This window comes from Felis catus, chromosome B2 (assembly GCF_018350175.1).
Source record: "Felis catus isolate Fca126 chromosome B2, F.catus_Fca126_mat1.0, whole genome shotgun sequence".
Classification (NCBI taxonomy): domain Eukaryota; kingdom Metazoa; phylum Chordata; class Mammalia; order Carnivora; family Felidae; genus Felis; species Felis catus.
Genome location: NC_058372.1, coordinates 12,582,584 through 12,601,833, shown reverse-complemented (window position 1 = coordinate 12,601,833; position 19,250 = coordinate 12,582,584). Strand labels below are relative to the sequence as shown.

General features: G+C 48.3%; 1 protein-coding gene across 17 annotated transcripts in view; it reads right to left on the bottom strand.

Annotated features, from left to right (window-relative positions):
- Positions 1 to 19,250, bottom strand: part of ATXN1 (ataxin 1) — a 415,607-nt gene that overhangs the window by 100,254 nt on the left and 296,103 nt on the right. The window contains exon 7 of one of the 17 annotated variants that reach the window (XM_023253654.2): positions 11,281 to 11,361. The exons of the other annotated variants lie outside the window; for them this stretch is intronic. The gene's annotated coding sequence lies outside the window, so the exon portion shown is untranslated. The remainder of the gene's footprint in view (positions 1 to 11,280; positions 11,362 to 19,250) is intronic. 17 annotated transcript variants of the gene reach the window in all.

The window sequence follows — 19,250 nt, the reverse complement described above, 5'->3', positions numbered from 1 at the left end:
CAAGGATCGCTCGTGAGATTTGGACTGCCTGACCACGGAACGCTCAGAATAAAATCGTAGGTGCTAACGGTAACGATCTCGTGTCAAGGACATAACAAACTTCTATCAGTTCCCTGGACAGACAGAATTGGTTTGATGTGGACCTAAGTCATGGTGTGGACTTTTGCCCACATGTTCTTACTTCAGGACCTTCTGGGGGATGGAATTTACCACACGGCATCTGGGTGGGAACCTCATGTTTGCCCGCAGCCTGGGACTTTATTCCTGCTCTGCCCACAGATGATTCACTGGTCAGCCCTCACTGAACCAGCTCCTCCTTTACCAGCTGTGATGTTGTTTAAGTGATGCCACCTCCCACCCAAAGTCCCTGCTTCCTCTTCTATTGAATGAGGATAATAAGAGTACATATGCTTCACAATTGTCATGAGGTTCTGATGAGCTGATACACGCAGCTATGTTAGCGTGGTGCCTGGCACATAATAATGTGCCAATAAATGTTATCTATTAGAATCATTATTGTAATTCATAACCAAGCCTCCACTCGTTTGCCCATTACTTATCCGATTTTTTTAGCGTATTTTATATTTTTAAAAGTAATATTCAGGATGAATGATTGAAGATGCCCACATGGCTTGCCATAAGAAGGACTACTCTCCTCCCTTGTCGGGTGCTGTGCTATGCACGGAAGGTGCCATTCGCAGAAGCTGCATGACCCAGGATGGACCACATTCTATGCTTTCCTTTAAAGAGATCGGCAAATGGGAGTGCCTGGGTGGCTCAGTCGGTTGAGCGTCCGACTTCAGCTCAGGTCATGATCTGATGTTTCATGAGTTCGAGCCCCGCATCGGGCCCTGTGCTGACAGCTTGGAGCCCGGAGCCTGTTTCGGATTTTGCGTCTCCCTGTCTCTCTGCCCCTCCTCTGCTCGTGCTCGCTCTTTCTCTCTCAAAATTAATAAATATTAAAAAAAGAAAGAAATCAGCAAATATGACAACAAAGGGTGCAAGGGGAGCCTTGAGGAGAAAGGGATATGAGGGAAACATGGCTGGATGTGTGTGCTGAGCAGCTGGCCATGTGTACCGCTGAGGTCCAAGATGCAAGCAAGGTTAGGCCGGGAGGGAGGCAGAGACACAGTGGAAGGAATCGTGGGGCTTTCTGCCAGCATCTGGCCAAGTCCACATCTCTCCTCCGATCCAGCCTCACTCCCAGCAGAGGGCAGTGGAAGCCTGTGGGGTGTGTGTGTGTGTTTGGGGGGGGCGGATAATTGACCAGTAACCGCTGCTTATCCCATTGTCTACAGCGCTTTGAAAGAGACAGCCCTCATTCGTTGGTCTAGTTGGCCACCATCAGAGGGCTTTTAGTCCCGGTGCAGAGAGATATAAGGACCAGCGATGGTTAGGGGTGATGGTGCATTTTATATAACATATATACACACACACCACATCGCTGCCTTGGAGGATATAGCCCGCAAATATTCTGCTGCAACGTCAGAGTGCCCTTACAATGATGGAAAGCCACACGTTAATGCCAATTAGGTAGATCCCCACGAAATAATTTGAACCAAATGGAAATTACAGCAGCACCGGTGTTCCCCATAAACACCGAGTTGGTGTGTTCTATGCTGAATTTTACTTCTGTGTTATGAAGGCAGCTGCTGATACGGTGGTATGACTTCTGCCATCTCTGGGGACCTTCAAACAAATGAGCTATCTTGTAAGCCAGTCCCAGAATGCCAGCTCCCTGAATAAATACTAAGATGCATTTACTATTTGTGTCACTTAAGAGGTTGAGGATGGGGGGAGGGGAACGATTCCAAACACATGCACGTTTTTATTTAACAACAGCTCAGCTATTAGACAGTACGGGGTCCAGTTGATGCTTGGACAATGTGGGGGGTCAGAGGCACCAACTCCATGCCACCCCGTAGTTGAAAACCCACAGGTGACTTTGACTCCCCTGAAACTTCACTACGAAGAGCTTACTGTTGACCGGAAGCTTTATTGATAACATAGACAGTCAATTAATACCTATGTCATACGTATTGTATGTACTACCTATTGTATTCCGACAGTAAGGTTAGCTAGAGAAAAGAAAACGTTATTAAGAAAAGCGTACAGAAGAGAAAATACATTTACAGTGCTGCACTGTATTTACTGAAGACAAGTCATGCCTAAGTGGACCCGTGCAGTTCAAACCCGCGTTGTTCAAGGGGCAACTGTATTAGGAAGACTGTCCTAGAAGCTGTGCTGGTGTCCTGAGTAAGTCTACACAGCATGCATACAGGCAGACCTCCATAAATGATGTTGTTACTCTGCCCCAAAGGGATAAAACTCAGACCCAAACAATCCAGTTAGTCGTACCCTGGAGCGGGCTAATTTGTATTCACTGTGACAAGTCTTTCCTCTCAGACCTGAAGTAATTATTAGAAAGTGAGAAAACAGACATTACTTTTGGGAAGCTGGGACGTGGCTTTATATTCTAAGTTGCCACCAGACAGAATGACCCATAAAAATAACTTGGAAGGCTATTACCTTACAACCAGAGCATATAAAATCTGATAGTTACAGACTGTGCCCCTGTCATGTGTATTTTAATTAAAGGTTTAAACTGCTAAGAGACAAAAACTGAAAACATGTACATAATCCATCTAATTTTGCATAATTTCTCGTTAGTTGCATAGCTGCTTGTCACCCTGTCTGACCCCGATTTCCATGTGATGTGTGCACATTTCCTGGCTGGGGGCGTAAAAACCCCTTTTGCTGGGTATGATGATTGCTATGATTTCCTCTCGATGCGCACGTGAAACCGGAAGGTTCCCAGCTGGAATTTAGTGGAAGCACATTTAGGACAGGGGACCACTTGGTATTTATTTACGAGGTTCATCCAATTCAAGCGGCCAGGGGAACGTGAGCTTTTTGTTGTTGTTGTTCCTGGCCTTCTTGCTCTAGGTTTGTATCTAATATGGTGTGGGAGGACATCAGTCCACACGCCCTTGAGAGGGCGAGATTATTCGCACTAAAACTAACACGGCACATATCACCCGCGTATCAACCAGCGGTGTCGTTTTAACATTAGCAAGGGCAGAGCAGGAAAAAAAAAAACAGAAACAAAATCACTTAGTGCACTAACAGTTACATTTGCCCACCCCTCCTGGGATAAACCAGGACTAAAATAAGTAAATTAAAATTTTTTTTAACATTTACTTATTTTTGAGAGACAGAGAGAGACAGAGCATGAGCAGGGGAGGGGCAGAGAGAGAGAGAGGGAGACACAGAATGTGAAACAGGCTCCAGGCTCCGAGCTGTCAGCACAGAGCCCGACGTGGGGCTCGAACCCACGAACCGCGAGATCATGACCTGAGCTGACGTCGGACGCCCAACTGACTGAGCCACCCAGGTGCCCCTAAAATAGGTAAATTTTAACTAATAGATAAATAAGACTCTGAGATTACGAGGTGAAAAGGGATGTGTAAGTGTTCAGACTTCTTGGGTTTGAGTCTTTCCGTTTCCTCTGGAAAAGGCGTTTTTCAAAACATGGATTGAGGGGCACCTGGGTGGCTCAGTCGGTTAAGTGTCTGACTTGGTGTCAGTTTATGTCATGATCTCGCAGTTCGTGAGTTCGAGCCCCACATCAGGCTCTGTGCTCATCAGAGCCTGCTTGGGATTCTTTCTCTCTCCCTCTCTCTCTGCCCTTTCCCCACTCTCTCTCTCTCTCTCTAAGAAAATAAACTTTAAAAAAAAGTATTTTGAACACAAAAAACCATAGAGTTAAACACCAGGCTGCCTCCTATATATACAAGTCATTGTATTATGTGATGAGGTTATACACAATCCCAAGGGCGAGGGCAAGGTCAAACACACGTGCATGTGGGGGAGGAGTGAGTGCACATGTAGCCTCACATTCCTACAGACCAAGCGGGCAGTCATTGGGACAGCCACCAGTACGACAAATTAAACTCGGCCACAGTCAAGTCCCACCGGAACCTTCCAAACCTTTGTCTGAAAACACCGGACGCTCCGAGACAGCTAATACATGGCTGTGTTTAGTGCTGTTCTTCCTCCTTGACTTGCACAGCTCCCCACTTCTTGGAGACACTTGACAAAGAAGGGTTCTGAGCCTCTGTAACCTGGTGAGGAGCATCCGTGAGTCCTGTTCCTGTCTCTAGAGAGAACTCTCACTAATGAACCGAGGGGCGGCAACATTAAGAGGCCCCGCCGGTTGCTGAGCAAATAAAAAATGGACACCATCCAACTAGCTACACTTTTGTCCTTCATGATGAAGACCCAGTTGTGACTCCTCCTCCTCCCCGGGTGGGCAAATACGACACAAAAATGAACACATGGTAACAGCAGTTGCAGGGGAGAGATGTTTCTTTGATCTGCGTCACCTCTGTCCCCTCCGCTTTCCTGACTGGGACCAATGAGGTCTCATTTCAGTTCTTTCATATTTTTACAAGCCAGAGGGAAACCAGAGACGTTAAAGGTTCACGATGGGAAAAAAAAAAAGTATTTCCAGTAAGGTGCTTTAAAGAAAAAGTATTGTCTTAGCAATTTTGAAGTTTACAATACAGTATTGATGACTATGTAATCAGTATGCTGTGCAACGGGTCTCTAGAACTTATTTATCTACAACTGGTTGCAAGTTTGGAGCCTTCAACAACGTCTCCCCAGTCCTCCTCCAGCCCCTGGTAACCACCATTCTGCTCTTCGTAGACCCTACAAAGACCCTGTTCTTACCACACAGAGAAGAAATGATAATTATGGGAGGCGATAGAGGTGTTAGCTAATTATGGTGGGAATCAGACTGTCAAATGTAAATGTGTCAAATCAACACTTCCCATTGCAAAGCGTAAATGTATCAAATGCACCTTGAACTTGCAGGAGGCTATGTGTACAACTGTATCTCAACAAAAAGAAGAGTATTGTCATCTGACCTGTGATCTGATTCAGGTAATGAATTTTGGAGAGGGAACTCTAAAATTCATTTTTTTTTAATTTTTAAAAAATGTTTATTTACTTTTGAGAGAGAGAGAGAGAGAGAGAGAGAGAGAGAGAGAGAAGGTGAGTAGGGGAGGGGCAGAGAGAGAGGGAGACACAGAATTCGAAGTGGGCTCCAGGCTCTGAGCTGTCAGCACAGAGCCCGATGTGGGGCTCGAACCCCTGAACCGCGAGATCATGACCTGAGCTAAGTTGGATGCTTAACCGACCGAGCCACCCAGGCACTCTAAAATTCATTTTTAATGAAGGGACATTGAGTGATAGGGCTGGGGGATGGAGAGAATCCTTATAATCACACACCAATCTCTGAATAATATTTTCTTTGTTAATCGACAAGTCTGAAAACTGAAATGCCATCTCTGATGTATTACTGTTCGAGTATGATCTCAACAGTCCTGAGAGCAGGTGGTGAGCACCGCCTAGAACTCAGGTTTGCTGGCTTTCCATTTCTTTTGTGACTGTTGCTCTGAGGTAATTGCTGCTATAAGGCAAATCAGAGCTACAGGTTCAAAAGAAGGCAGGCGAGAAGCACATGAGTGTGTGTGTGTGTGTGTGTGTGTGTGTGTGCGCGCATGCACGCGCAAGTGTGTAGGGGTGGGCTGCACCCACAATTGTTCGGTCATCTGCAACCATCCATACAGCCCATGTGGATAATCACAGTTGACTTTTCAGCCTCGTTGGGAGCCTGACTTTACTGACTGTACCTCTCTATTTGACCCCGGCGGCATGGGCCAAGTTTGCCTATGTAGTATCGATATGGCGTTGACTTATTTCCAGGATTTGCCCATTGTTCCAGGCACAGGGACACAACAGATCGTGCCACACAACCAACTGGCTATTCTGCGGAGAATCAACTGGAATTCTCCGTGTTGTCCTTACCTCCACATTAGAAGGTAGAGCTGCCCCAAAGGGTGGTCAGGGGAATGTTCACAGAAGCCTCTGGAGGATCTCCCTGGGCATGGCTTTGTGAAAGAGAGAATCGGCGAGGCTCTCTGAATGGATTAGGAGTCAAGGTGAAGAGGAAAAGAGAGACATGTTCTAGGGGTGATGGGAGTGTGGGTGCTCCATGACTCCCTTAAGGAGCCATCCAGGACCTTCAAGACGATTCAGAGCTGCTCCAGCCTGGCTGGAAGCAGCCCCGCTGTTGGTCCTATGTCTCCTCTGAAGACCTTCCAGGACCATCTGATGGAGCCAGGTCTGGGTCGGCAGCTCCCTGTTATACTGTCTACCCAGGGCCTCCTATGAATGCGAATTTCCAGATGCGTCTGCGGACTCTAAGTCTGTGCCCATTACGTATAAAAGTAATCAACTCAACACAGAACAATATCCTCGCTATTGCCTTTCTTCATCTAAAATGCTGCAAAGCACTAGATCTACTGACTCTTTCATATTTTAAAGATGCTTGATGTCAGGGTTCCATGGACCAGATCCAAACCAAATATCCTCAGGTGCCTTCTGTCTTAGGACCCCTCCATACCCATAAACTTCACCTTCATGGAAAAAGGGAGCCCGCTTTGCCTCACTGTGCCAAGCTGCTCACCAAAAGTGACCCAACAGGCACCTGCTTTCCTCACTCAAGTGTACTTGTTCAAAATGCCTTTCTGGACAGTGGCATTTTAACAGTGTCTACCCCTTAACATACGGTCTAGAAACGTTCCAAACATATTACGGTAGACAAAGTCTAGCTATAGGTCCTGCTTACCCAGTGGCGAACCACAGAAAAGTATAATTCATAGTCCCTAGATGCTGTAGGTTCTCCATACTTTCTTAAGAATCCTGCCGACTTTTCTTTCTCCTTCCAAAGAGCAGCTTTCAGATGTTTTTATAAAATCTTTCCATTGTAAAACGGGTCCCTAAAGCTTCAGCGTGGACGTTTCTCTTGTAAATCCCAGGAGTTTATTATCAGATTTGCTTTTTGGTCCTCACGATACCCATCCTTCTTGTGCTACTCACTTTCCAAAATTTAGGAATGAGAAGTCATGTGGGAGAGGTGGCAGGACTGAGACATTGGTCCCCCCCCCACACACACACACACACCATGTGCCCGTCACATGCTCCCTTGTTCAACTGCAAACATGGCGGCAATGTCACGGGTGGTGGCCCATGTCCCATAACCCGTTTGCCAGCGAGCAATGACCCTGTGTTCCGGAAAGGAGAGAGAGTGTTCACCACTTCGGCATGGTGACATTACAGTCAGATTTCCAAGCTAGCCTCAGATGCTCACAGACCGCTATTAACCACGGTCTGCCGCAAGCATATGGGGAAAGACAGGCTGGAGTGGATCACAAGGGAAGACTCAATGGCATATTTGCCCACAACACTGCTACAGTAGCATAGCTTAGAGAGAGTGAGAGGCAAGGCATTCATCCGCTATTTCATTCTGGAAGGAGGATCATTTTGGGGGAAATCTGCAAAACCTTGTGAGGACAGAAGGCAACATTGCTTTCAAGTCATGAGTAATGAGCCGTTTGGTAGGAAGGAAGTTGATCCTGTCATTCATTCTGACAGGGCTTCTTCACAGAAAAGGAGGGGGGCTGAGGGCGGGGGGCAGGGAGGGGGCTGGCTGGGGAGGCGGGGAGAGAGGACAGCAGGGTGAGGCCAGCCAGGCAAATGAGAATGAGAAATTGCAATTATGGACCTTATGGAGAAGCTGCTGGTAAGCCACTCTGGCCAAAGGAAAATGTTGATTGGACCAGTTTCGGAGGGAAACAGACAGCCCTTCTGGAAGCAGATGGATGACAACTCTCTGGGAGGAGGCTGTGTTGTTCACGTGCGAAATGGTCTTAGCCAAAGAGTAAAAGTGCCAAGCCATGTGTGTAAGCAGGAGCCACCTGGCCTTCGTGTGGTGGAGGAGCGGGGCGTGTGTGTGTGTGTGTGTGTGTGTGTGTGTGTGTGTGTGTAGGATGGCAAGACTTTGGCAACAAACCTCTAGCTGAAAACTCCAGACCATTAAACCAAGCAGGTCTTCATTTGTCTCTCTCTCCCTCCCTCTCTCCTTCTCTCTCTCTCTCTCTCTCTCTCTCTCTCTCTCTCTCTTTCTCCTTTTTTCTTTCTGGTGTCCCTCTCCCTCCAGCCAGCACTCTCCCCCTGCTTTAACCCTTCCCCACTTCTGCATGTATCTTGTCTTAGGAAACCACAAAATTGAGAAAAAAACCCAATAGCAAAAGATCCAATTCGAGGCAGGATTCAGATTAAGTGAGTAGAAATAATCTGCTGGCAAAGGACAGAGTCAGAACAAGCCCCTCTATATCCTCACCTGAAGCCCCCTCCCCGCTCCCTGCCCCTGAGTCTATCCTCACGGACTGGGTTTCCTGGGTGGGTGGGTGGGTGGGTGGGGGGAGGCAGGAAGAACGGCAGGGGTTGGGGGAGGATTTTGCTGGAAGTGGATGGTCCAGGTCCAGAGGTGGCCTCTGATGGGGGCCATGTCGTCTCCAGGGCAGATAGGATAGACATCCCCCACCAGCGTTTCTCCACCTCGGTGCTACCGACATTTTGTACTGGCTAATCCTGCTGTGGGGGGACTGCCCTGTGCGTGACGGATGTCGTGGGGGGTGAACTCAGAACCACTGAGATAAGCTTCATGGAGGGTTGGCTGGTTTCAAGGGGAAACTACTCTCTTGTTTCTTGCATGAAGGTTAAACACACGCACGCACACGCACACGCATGCAAGCACTCAAAACCACACTCTCACACATCCAATATTATTACAAAGGCCCGAAGAAAAGGTCGCTCTCAGTTCTGATTTTTTTCTCATACTTTCTTCTACCTGATTTGTGGTGAATGCCTCTAAAGCTGGGGCCACAGCATCAAGGGCTCCATTTTTAAAGTGACCTTAACTGCCTCCGCTGTTTAGGGCCTTAAGCCCCAGAAGCCCGGATGGAAACATTCAGGCAGGATACAACTCCCGTTCTTTCATTCAGCTCCTGCAAAATAATGTTGCATACATATGCATGCCTTATAATCGGGCTCTGCTAACTGTCTGCACCCAAAAGAGAAAGCAGACGTATAAAGACGATTGAAAATGTATTCCACAGGGCTCTGAGGTTGTTTTGAAAGACTCTTGATTCCTCACAGATTTTCAGTGACTAGAGGGATGGGGGGCTGTAGGAGGCTTGCTGCACTCTGAATTATTTAGCTGACTCAAATGAACAGATTTCACATTGCTCAATGTACCTGATACTGACATTGCTGTTTACGGATCGGGTCTTTTCTGCGTGTAGTGTGAGAGCATACGAGCATAAACAAGACACGGCCCGTCTTCTCCTGTATGCTGGGACTACCAGCAGCCAATGTCTCTTAAGTGCTCAGGCACCGTTGTAACACCTTGGCTTTCATCCAAGCCTCGCAACAAGTTTGTGAGGTAGCTCCTCTTCAGCCAAGTTTGCAAGGGAGGAAACTAGACGGAGAAGGTAACTAACTGTGTAGCCCGATTCCAGTGCTAGTAGATGGCAGAGGGCGGATTTGAACCCCGGGCAGGCTCTTCATGTCTAACTGGCATGCCGGGCTGCCCTTTTCTGCTCCGGCAGTCACACAGCCAACTACGCTCTCAGGCAGGCAGTGCTAAGCGTCATAAATAGCAAAGGAGTCTAAAAAAAATTAACATGGGATCTGGTAACCCAAAGGAGGGACAGGCTGGCTCTGTGGTTAGATGGGTTTGTGGAGCAGACAGGTGTTGAGTGGGGATGCTGAAGTCTGGAGGGGGGTGCTTCGTGGGCTGGGTCGGAATGAAGGGGAACACGGATGTGAACGCGTAGGGAACGTCGGAATTACAATGGGAGTTAGGCGTGGCTGGAACATGGGCTACCGACGGGGGGCGGAGGGAAGAAAGGCTGGGGAGGCTGACAGAGATCACCCTGGCTACCGGTCCCTGCACCTGCTTCCTCCTCGTCTTGTGCAGGGAGCTTGGGGGTTTCTGGTGAAGAGAGGGCACCTGCTGAGCTGTGGCTGTGGTATGCCTCGCTTCTTAAGAACCTTAGATTTCAACTCTGCCCCATTACCCCTTCTCCATAAAGAGACAACCCGTCTTGTAAACGCCTTTTCCTTCACTGACTGGACGGACCCCACGTCTCCCACTGGCACGGGCAGACACGCAAAGATAGACAACGACACGGTGCTCGAGAGATGCCGAGAGCCCTTTCAGCAGAACAAAACAACAGCGTCAGAACTTCTCTTAGGACAGGACCCGAGTTGTACAGTGTAGTCCCATTCGATCCGCGTAAGAACCGCAAGCACAGCCGTTACCCTGTCGCCCTTGACAAGTGGAGAAACCGAGGCAGAAACGGCTAAGGGCGCCCTTTGCCAAGGTCACACAGTGAGACAGTGTGCCGGCTGGGGCCCACACCTCGGTCTTCGATTCCCACTGGAAGCTAACTGTGGATGGATCAGGGGTGAAGGGGGCCATCTGCCCACCACTGCATTTTCAAACGTGAGCCACCAAGTCCCCCGTGTTTCTCATTTCATTGTCCAGGTCATAGCAACTATTGAAATAAAGCTATACAGTTAGTTCAACATCAATCAAAAAGGAGAGACAGAAGGAAGGGAGGGAGGGAGGGAGGGAGGGAGGGAGGAAGGGGGGAGGAAGGAAGGAAGGAAGGAAGGAAGGAAGGAAGGAAGGAAGGAAGAAGGGAGGGAGGAAGAAGGAAGGGAGGGAGGAAGGAAGGGGGAGGAGGAAGGAAGGAAGGAAGGAAGGAAGGAAGGAAGGAAGGGAGGAAGGGGGGGAGGAAGGAAGGGGGGAGGAGGAAGGAAGGAAGGAAGGAAGGAAGGAAGGAAGGAAGGAAGGGGGGAGGAAGGAAGGGAGGGAGGGGGGACGAAGGAAGGAAGGAAGGAAGGAAGGAAGGAAGGAGGAAGGAGGGAGGGAGGAAGGAAGGAAGGAAGGAGGGAGGAGGGAGGGAGGGAAGGGGAGGAAGGAAGGAAGGAAGGAAGGAAGGAAGGAAGGAAGGAAGGAAGGAGGAAGGAAGGAGGAAGGGAGGAAGGAAGGGGGAGGAGGGAGGGAGGAAGGGAGGAAGGAAGGGAGGGAGGAAGGGAGGGAGGGAGGAAGGGAGGGAGGAAGGAAGGAAGGAAGGAAGGAAGGAAGGAAGGAAGGAAGGAAGGAAGGGAGGATAGAACAAAACAGGAAAAGACCCTGAGTTATTGAGAGCCCAGCCCATGGTCTGCAAAGCTGACAGTTATTATGCGTAATTAACACAAAGCAAGGTTCTGTATACACACTATCTCCAGACATGTTTTTGAAACAAGGGTTTTGCCTTTTACCACCAATAATTTGTCTTGTTGTATGTTGTTACTTACACAGATGTTCCATAATTTTTTGCATATGGCTCAGCCAAAGAAAGCGTTTTCCCCTTCCATTTTTGGGAAAGATGAGATTGCCTGTGTGAGGGAGAGAAGAACGTCTAGTTTTTACATAATTTCTATGGTGATGAGGGGTTGGGGGTGGCTGGGGTGTGTGTGTGTGTGTGTGTGCGCACATGCATGTGAGTGTTGTGGTGTGTGTGTGTGTGTGTGTGTGTGTGTGTGTGTGGTGACAGGATCCTCCACCCAATCCTACAACTGCATCTGATCGGACTCTCTTCACGAAGCCATTCCTACAGGACTGGGGAGTCCTATGTACATGCAGGTTAATGGCATTTGCTGGGATAACACATTATCAAAAGCCTCTCTAAAAAGGGCCTGAATATTTACCGAAGAAAAAAGAGGCGGGAGAGATGGGAATACATGGGAGAATTTTTCTCTTTCTTGGCAGTCTTCACAACTGAACACATCAGAGCCTCCCGTGTTTCTGTGACGGCCCTCCGTGCAGTCCAGTATGCACATATACGGTATCAGAGGACAACACTGCCCGGCGATTTCTCGGGAAGGAGGATGTGTCTATGCGGATGTGGTTTATTTTCAGGGGGTGGGAGTGGTGGGGGGTGCACATATCAGAGGGAGGGGTGAGATGAAATCCAAGGATACTGGGGTTTTTACAAGAGAGAAATCCAACTGGCTGGAGGGATGGGGGGGTGGCGAGGGCAGATTTAAAAAAATATATACATTTTCTCTTTTATTGCGATACCACCAATTGAGAGAACATTCTGCTGGGGGGGATGTCTGCCAACGACTTCTAATTCAGTTTGTTCTACCCGTTTTATTTTTAAACCCAAGTGCAGATTTTATCCCTGGAATGTTATAGAATTGGTGTGGGCAGAAATGGGCAAATTTACTTCAGAGGTGTTTTATAACAACTTGGAAAAGACCCTCTAAAATTCTCCAAGTACATTTCAGGGGTGAATTTCATTTCCTTTCTCTTCTTCAGAAAGCTACTTCGATTTTTTTTTTAAATTTGCACTTTACAAAGTAAAACATGGTGATAATTTTGAAAACATTTCAAGATAATGGTACTATTAGGTGTTTACTATAAGCGAGGTAGTTGGGAGTAGATTGCATACTCTCATTTAATCTCCCTACCACCTTATTATGCCCATTTATGGGTGAGAAACCAAGGTAGGGAGGGATGCCAGAGCTGAGTTCAAATCCCGGTCCTGACAATATCAGAATCCTTCTTAGCCACTATGCAAGTATGCTTCCATATATCAATGTCTGGCACTTTGTACTATTAACAAGGCTACTTGTTATTCCAACAGGACGGTGGCAAAGGCAGATGTCCTTAGCTTCCTTTTCTGTGAGACCCTGATGCAGCCGAAGGAGGCTTGCAAAATCTATCCAGTCTCTGAGCAGGAGTTTTGGGGGGGTGAGCATGATGGTAACAAGAGAGTGGCAGAATTGGTGAGTGAGTGAGTGACGTGTGTGTGTGTGTGTGTGTGTGTGTGTGTGTGTGTACTTTGAAATGCCACAGCACCAGTACCAAAAATTGCTTGTCCTACCTTGGCAACATTAAAGAGCGGTAGAGTGTCCCTCCCAACCCCCGTCCTCCAAAAGTATTTACTTCAAAAATCGATTTCCTCTGTCACTATTTATCGCAGCATTTTGCTCAGTGGTTCTGAGAAACCGCATGGAAAATCACAATGTTACACTTGTTAAATTGACCCTGCAGGGCTCGACCGCTAGTACATGCATCATCCCAAGAGGTAAAAAGGCAAGTCTGCCAGGCTCATGCTGAGAATATCATCATGAAACCAACAAGGATATGCAAATCTGTCTGTTCTATAGCTCATTTGCATAGTTTTTCATTGGTTTTGTAGAACCTCTATACTAAATGTCAATTTCCTTTTCTTTCCTAAAGCTTATTAGCTGTGTGTGATGTTTACAGCTTGAAGACCAAACAGATTTAATAGGTAAAACATTTAAACGGTATAATTAAAAAGCATGTGAGAGGCTCTGATGTAGATCAAACGCATAGATATACTTGTGCTGTTAAAATATGCTTTCCAAGTTTGGAAGATGCAGAGGCTTTATACATGTCTGTGCACGCATAAGCTCCACCACAAAATTTGCTTAACCTATTTTTTTTTTCTGCAACGATCTAGAAAAAGCAGAGAGATGTGCTTACAAACTACTAAGGGCTTGAACCTAGTTGCTGAGTACACATTTTACTCACAACGAAATCTGAATGGAAGTCTGCCAACGTCTGGGCCGACGTTCAAACACTCTGAGTTTCTATGTATTCCAATCTCTCAAAACTAATGTTTTAAAACTCTTTTGATATTTTCTGAGGCACTACAGAGCTAAATCCTCACCTCTCAGTTCAGAGTAACATGCAACAATCATATTCTGCTCTAAAGATGTGCAAAGGCCTTCCACCGTGCGGCGTTTAACTTCCTCTACAGCGTCAATACAACGAACACGTGATGGGTTTTGACCCAAATTATTTTCCTTTGTGCATCAGATTTGGGAGCTGGGTGAAAAGAGGCAGCTCTGGAGAGATCTTGGAAACATCTATGAAGACTGAAAAAATAATTATCTAAATGGGAGGCAAAAAAGTCTTTTCTTTTTTGCATTCCATGTGGGCAGGCTGAGCACATACCTACTACTGGTCATTAGCTCATAATGGCTCTGCCAGCAGGTAATTGGTGATCCACACCTTTGGAACACTTCTTCACTGGCAACGTTAATACAATTAGCGGATAAACCAAGTTCCGCGTGGACCGCGGGGGAAACGGCTGTACAATATCAAGTTAAACTTTATATCTGGCCTTTAAGGAAGAAAAAGGAAAGCCAAGTGGTCTTAGGAGATCTTAGAGGCGGTAAATAACTGAGACCTGCCGCTACAAACAAAGAGAGATGTCTTTCCAGGTTAAACATCGTCTTGCCCCACGGAGCCCAGGTGAGGCTGCCATAAAACACCGCTGTCATGTTTTAGCGCCTTTGGGGCCACGGGCACATTTGTGCTTGATGGAATTCAGCTGTGCAGCTCCCTACTGTCAAACACAATCCATCCTGTTTTAAGTTCTTTCTTCGGTCTAACGTGATGGGCAGCGGGACGAAACAGGTTGGATTAAACAGCATGAAAGAGAACGAAAATAAGAACGGTTCTCAAACAAAAGCAGCACTAGGGATGCTGCGGCCGCAGTCTGCAGACCTAGGTCTTGATGGCTCTCCGAGGAATTATTTCCAAAGCCCAGGTAAGCCACCGATGGGCTCTGTGCCCCTGTTTCCTCACCTGGGAGACGAGGGTCACCACACATCCTCTAACCTCAGAGAATCTTTGAAAAGTGAAAAGTGCCGTGAACACGGACGCCAAACTATTATCTCAGGATTCAATGTGCCCAAATCCGATGGAAACAAGTGAGACCCTAAATTAATTTGATACCTTATGCTATGAGCTGCATTTTCCAAAAGCCTTTGAAAACTGGAATTTATAATATTTTGTGGGTTCATCCTTTTCTGTGTTCAGAAACATGTGCACACATCAAAACAGACCCAGTTGAATCTGAATTATCCAGTGGGGGATTATCCAAGATTCTTACTGTTTCTCCCTTTTCCTGTTGCCCATTTTTTAGATTCTCTGGCAATTCCTCCATGATTAAGGAAAAGCATGCAAATCAATCAATCCTCTTCCTTATGCACTGTAATTTCAATTATCTGTGTTGCCTCAGCCTCTATTGGCACGGATAAGTGAGGACATGCTATTTGTACTCACAGTTGGATGTAAACATTTGTCTGCATTGTCAGGAAATGAAGCAGTGGCATAAATTAACTTAATCTCTCCACCTTCTTTTTTTTAACGTTTATTTTTGAGAGAGAGAGACAGACAGACAGAGTGTGAGTGGGGGAGGGGCAGAGAGCAAGGGAGACACAGAAACCAAAGCAGAAGGCTCCAGGCTCCGAGCTGTCAGCACAGAGCCTGACGCGGGGCTCAAACCCACAAACTGTGAGATCGTGACCTGAGCTGAAGTCTGGTGCTTAACCGACTGAGCCACCCAGGCGCCCGTTTCTTTGCCTTCTTAAAACTTTGCTTACTGAATGGATATTTTTCTAAGATTTCTTTTTTTAATCTTTTTTTAAAAAAGTTTATTTATTGAGAGAGAGAGAGCACAAGCAGGGGAGGGGCAGAGAGAAGGAGAGACAAAATCCCAAGCAGGCTCCACGCTGTGAGCGCAGAGCCCGACGTGGGGCTCCAACTCATGCCCCGTGAGAGCACAACCTGAGCCGAGACCAAGAGTCAGATGCTTAACCCACTGAGCCACCCAGATACCCCAAAGATTTCTTTCCTCGTTTTATATCTACATACCTGCCTTCTAAAATGGAGAATAACGAACAAATTCTAACCTTTCTTTGATGGCTCAGCACTAGAAATAACCATCTATTTGTTATGGGTCTATACAGCACAGTTTTCTATCTGCTTTTGAATATTCTTCTCACTTCCTCTCAGCCTTCTTTTTTCATCCCACAGATCAAATGCGTGTGGACTGTCTCCTATAGGTCAAGCGCTAAGCTGTCAGGGGGTACGGGTTGAATGAAAAAAACCTGCAGGGTCCTACACTCATAGAGCTTCCATTCTGGTCGGGCAGGAAAGATACGACATGATGGCACAAATAGATAAGCTTATATGTGAAAACAGCTCTCAGAGAAACGTGCAGGGTGATGGGGAATCGCTCGACATGGTGGAAGGAGGTCGGCGAAGTGGGCTATCCTAGAGGGAGGTGGAAGCAGGGGGGATGGGGAGAAGTAGGTAGATCCAAAAGATATTTAAGACACGGGACCAGTAGGACTCGGTGGCAGAGGCAGAGGAAAATAGAGAAGAACACTTCAAGGATGGCTTTTGGGCGTCTGTCCTGGGTAACCAGATGATGCCCGTGGCCGAGGTGGAGAACGGGACCAAGATGAGATTTGGTGGGAGGGAGAGGGTTATAACTTTGGCCCTGAACATGTCCAGCAAAGGTGCCTTTGTGATATCTAAATGGAGCTCGCTGCCAGGCGGGTCGCCGGGTAGAGAGGCCCGAGGTTGTGGAGATATCTGGCCTGAAGGTATAGATGTGGGAATCCGCGTCCATCGTGGAGCTGGGCGTTGGGATGAGATCGTCGGGGGTGAAAACGGAACCGGAGGAGAGAAGTGGCCCAAGGCCGAGGCCGTGAGGAACGCTGGCACGTGGGTGTAGAGAGCATGCAGAGAAGGAACGCTGAAAACGGCGTTCGGAAGAACGGACCAGAAGGGGGAGAATGGGCATCAGAAGAGAATGGCGTGAAGGACGCCAAGGGAGGAAGGTGTTGTGGAAAGGAGGGAATGAGCAGCACTGGCCAGGCGGTTGAGAAATCAAGTCAGAAGAGACTGGTAAGGGCACACAACACATCCAAGGACGCCGAGATCACAGACGACCTCAGCAGGAGACGGGAGTGTGGACCGGAGTGGGAAAGGGCCAAGCCGGAGCCAGCGGAGGGTGCACGGGTTGTCTTTTACCTGGGGCAGCAGAGGTTGGGGCTCTGCAGTCGGGCACGGTCAGGCTCGTGTCTGGCCGCTCCCATTGACCTATGAGATTGAAGGCAAATGCGGAATTTCTCTAGAGCTCCATTTTCTCGTTTGTACAAGGAGAGAAATAACCTACCTACGGGGCTGTTGGGAGACTTAAGAAACACAAATCACTTCGCCCAGTGCCTGACGCGTAGTAGTTGTTCAATAAGTGCTAGTCTTTTATTGCCGTCCACGCTCTCTTAACCAATTTATTTGTTGAGGACCTACGTGTCAGGCATTGCATTAGACGCTGGGACAGAATGATCAACAACAACAAAAACTAATTACCCATCCTCACGGAAATAAACACACAAACAGTTTCACCATGAAATACTTTCCGTGAAATGGTGGTACATGCTAAGGAGAAAGATAAAGGAAAAGGAGCTAGGGCAGGGGTCTAGAACACAATTTTCAAAAGTCTGTCAAGAGACGCTTCATAGGAAGGGCGCCTGGGTGGCTTAGTCGGTTAAGCATCCAACTTCAGCCCAGGCCATGATCTCATGGTTCATGCGTTCAAGCCCGTGTCGGGCTCTGTGCTGGCAGCTCGGAGCCTGGAGCCTGCTTCGGATTCTGTGTCTCCCTCTCTCTCTGCCCCTCCCCCACTTGTGCTCTGTATCTCTCTCTCTCTCAAAAATAAATAAACATAAAAAAATTAAAAAAATAAAAGAGGCTCCATGGAGACAGTGACACTTGAGCAAAAGCCTCGAGAAAATGAAGAAAGCAATGTGGTGTCTTAAGGAAGAGCGTTTCAGGTTGAAGGAACTGAAGGCGCAAATGTCCTGGGGTAGGCCCCTGCCTGACATGGTAAGAAAGGAGCATCGAGGTGGGGGCTGGTGTGGCTGGGGCTGGGGCTTGCTAAGTTGGGTGGGGTGGGGGGGAGGGAAGAGAGCAGGAAATGAAGTCAGGGGCCGGGACAGGGGTGGCTATGATGCGCTCTTTCGGCCGTAATAAGGTCTCTGGTTCTTCTTCGAGATGAACGGTCAGGCCATTAGCAGGTTTTGATCAGAGGAACGACCAGGCCTGAACTCTGTTTTAACACGTCCTTTCTGGAGGCTGTGTTGAGGATACACTTTACGGCAGCAAAGGTAGAAGCAGAGAGACCAGTGAGGAGGCTACTACAATATTCCAGGCCAGAGGTAAGGGTGGTGTGTGTGTGTGTGGGGGGGGGGGGTTGTGCAGGGGACAGAGGAGTCAAGGGTGGCCTCAGAGCCTTTGGCCAGAGCAAATGGAAGGAGGGGGCTGCCATTTCCTGAGGTGGGAAGAGTGGGAGCGGCCGGTGAGGGAGAAGGGCAAGGGCGCATACAAATGGGGGTGCTTGCCGGGCGGGGGGATATCCGAGTCTGACACCGAAAGGAGAGGGCAGGCTGGAAAAGCTGTCAGCTTTGAGACGGTTTTGAGAGATCAACGGGAAAGCCGAAGAGGTCTGAGGACTGAGCTCCGGGGCTGCCGAATGTTGAGAATCCACCTGCTGCTGCCCTCACTGTTCCGCCCGGTAACAGGTGCGCGGGCTGCATGGAAGGTTCTGGCCACGGCCGAGGTGCATCAAACCGCACACGCGAACGTCACACACGTGAGGGCTGCACAGCACAGGTGCGTGGCAGACTTCTGTCTCCTTCAGGGGACGCTCGTGTTTGTCACATCCCCCGTGTACTAAGCTGCCGAGCAGACCGCCAGTCAGCGGGGCCACAGGAAGTAGAGGCCAGAGGTGGCTGGTGAGCAAAGGGACAATTCACAACCCCGTTGGCCACTCTTCTGCCAGACACTTAACAGAACGGATGAGACTCCCGGAGAGTTTTGCTGTACTATTTGCCAACGAGAAACACAGAAAATCGTAACTCCTCGTGTTTTCTTCCTGTTCTTACGCGATTTCATTAGCGTATAAAGGACTGGTATTCCTCTTTGTTCCAGCGCACGTGAGGATGTGCTTTCTGTCCGCTGCTTCCTAAATGGCTGAGTAGGATTTGGCCATGACCGAGGAAGCTGAGCGGCAGACGGTACAGAAGAGCTCCCTGCATCTAGAAACGCGTTGCCCACAGGGCCTCCTTGCCCAGGAGCGGATGCCACACTAACTGCGGCCCTGCCGACATCCGCACTCACGGCACGGCAGCGTGCTAGCTGGAGAGGCGGTGACCGTGGCCAAGGGCTCCTTAGAGGTCGTGCTTAGAGGGCCTGAAACGCCGGCCATCTGCAGAGCCGAGAGAGAGAACCACGGATGCTGTTGAAGAGCCTCTGGCCGAATTAAACAGCTCTTCTTTATCTGTCCTCCCTTCCTGTCCCTATTTAAAATATGACGAGTGCGACACATCACAGGGCTCTGATTCGGAACACAACACAGAAAATGCCAGCTCTTGGGTCAGGTTTCAGAGTTATA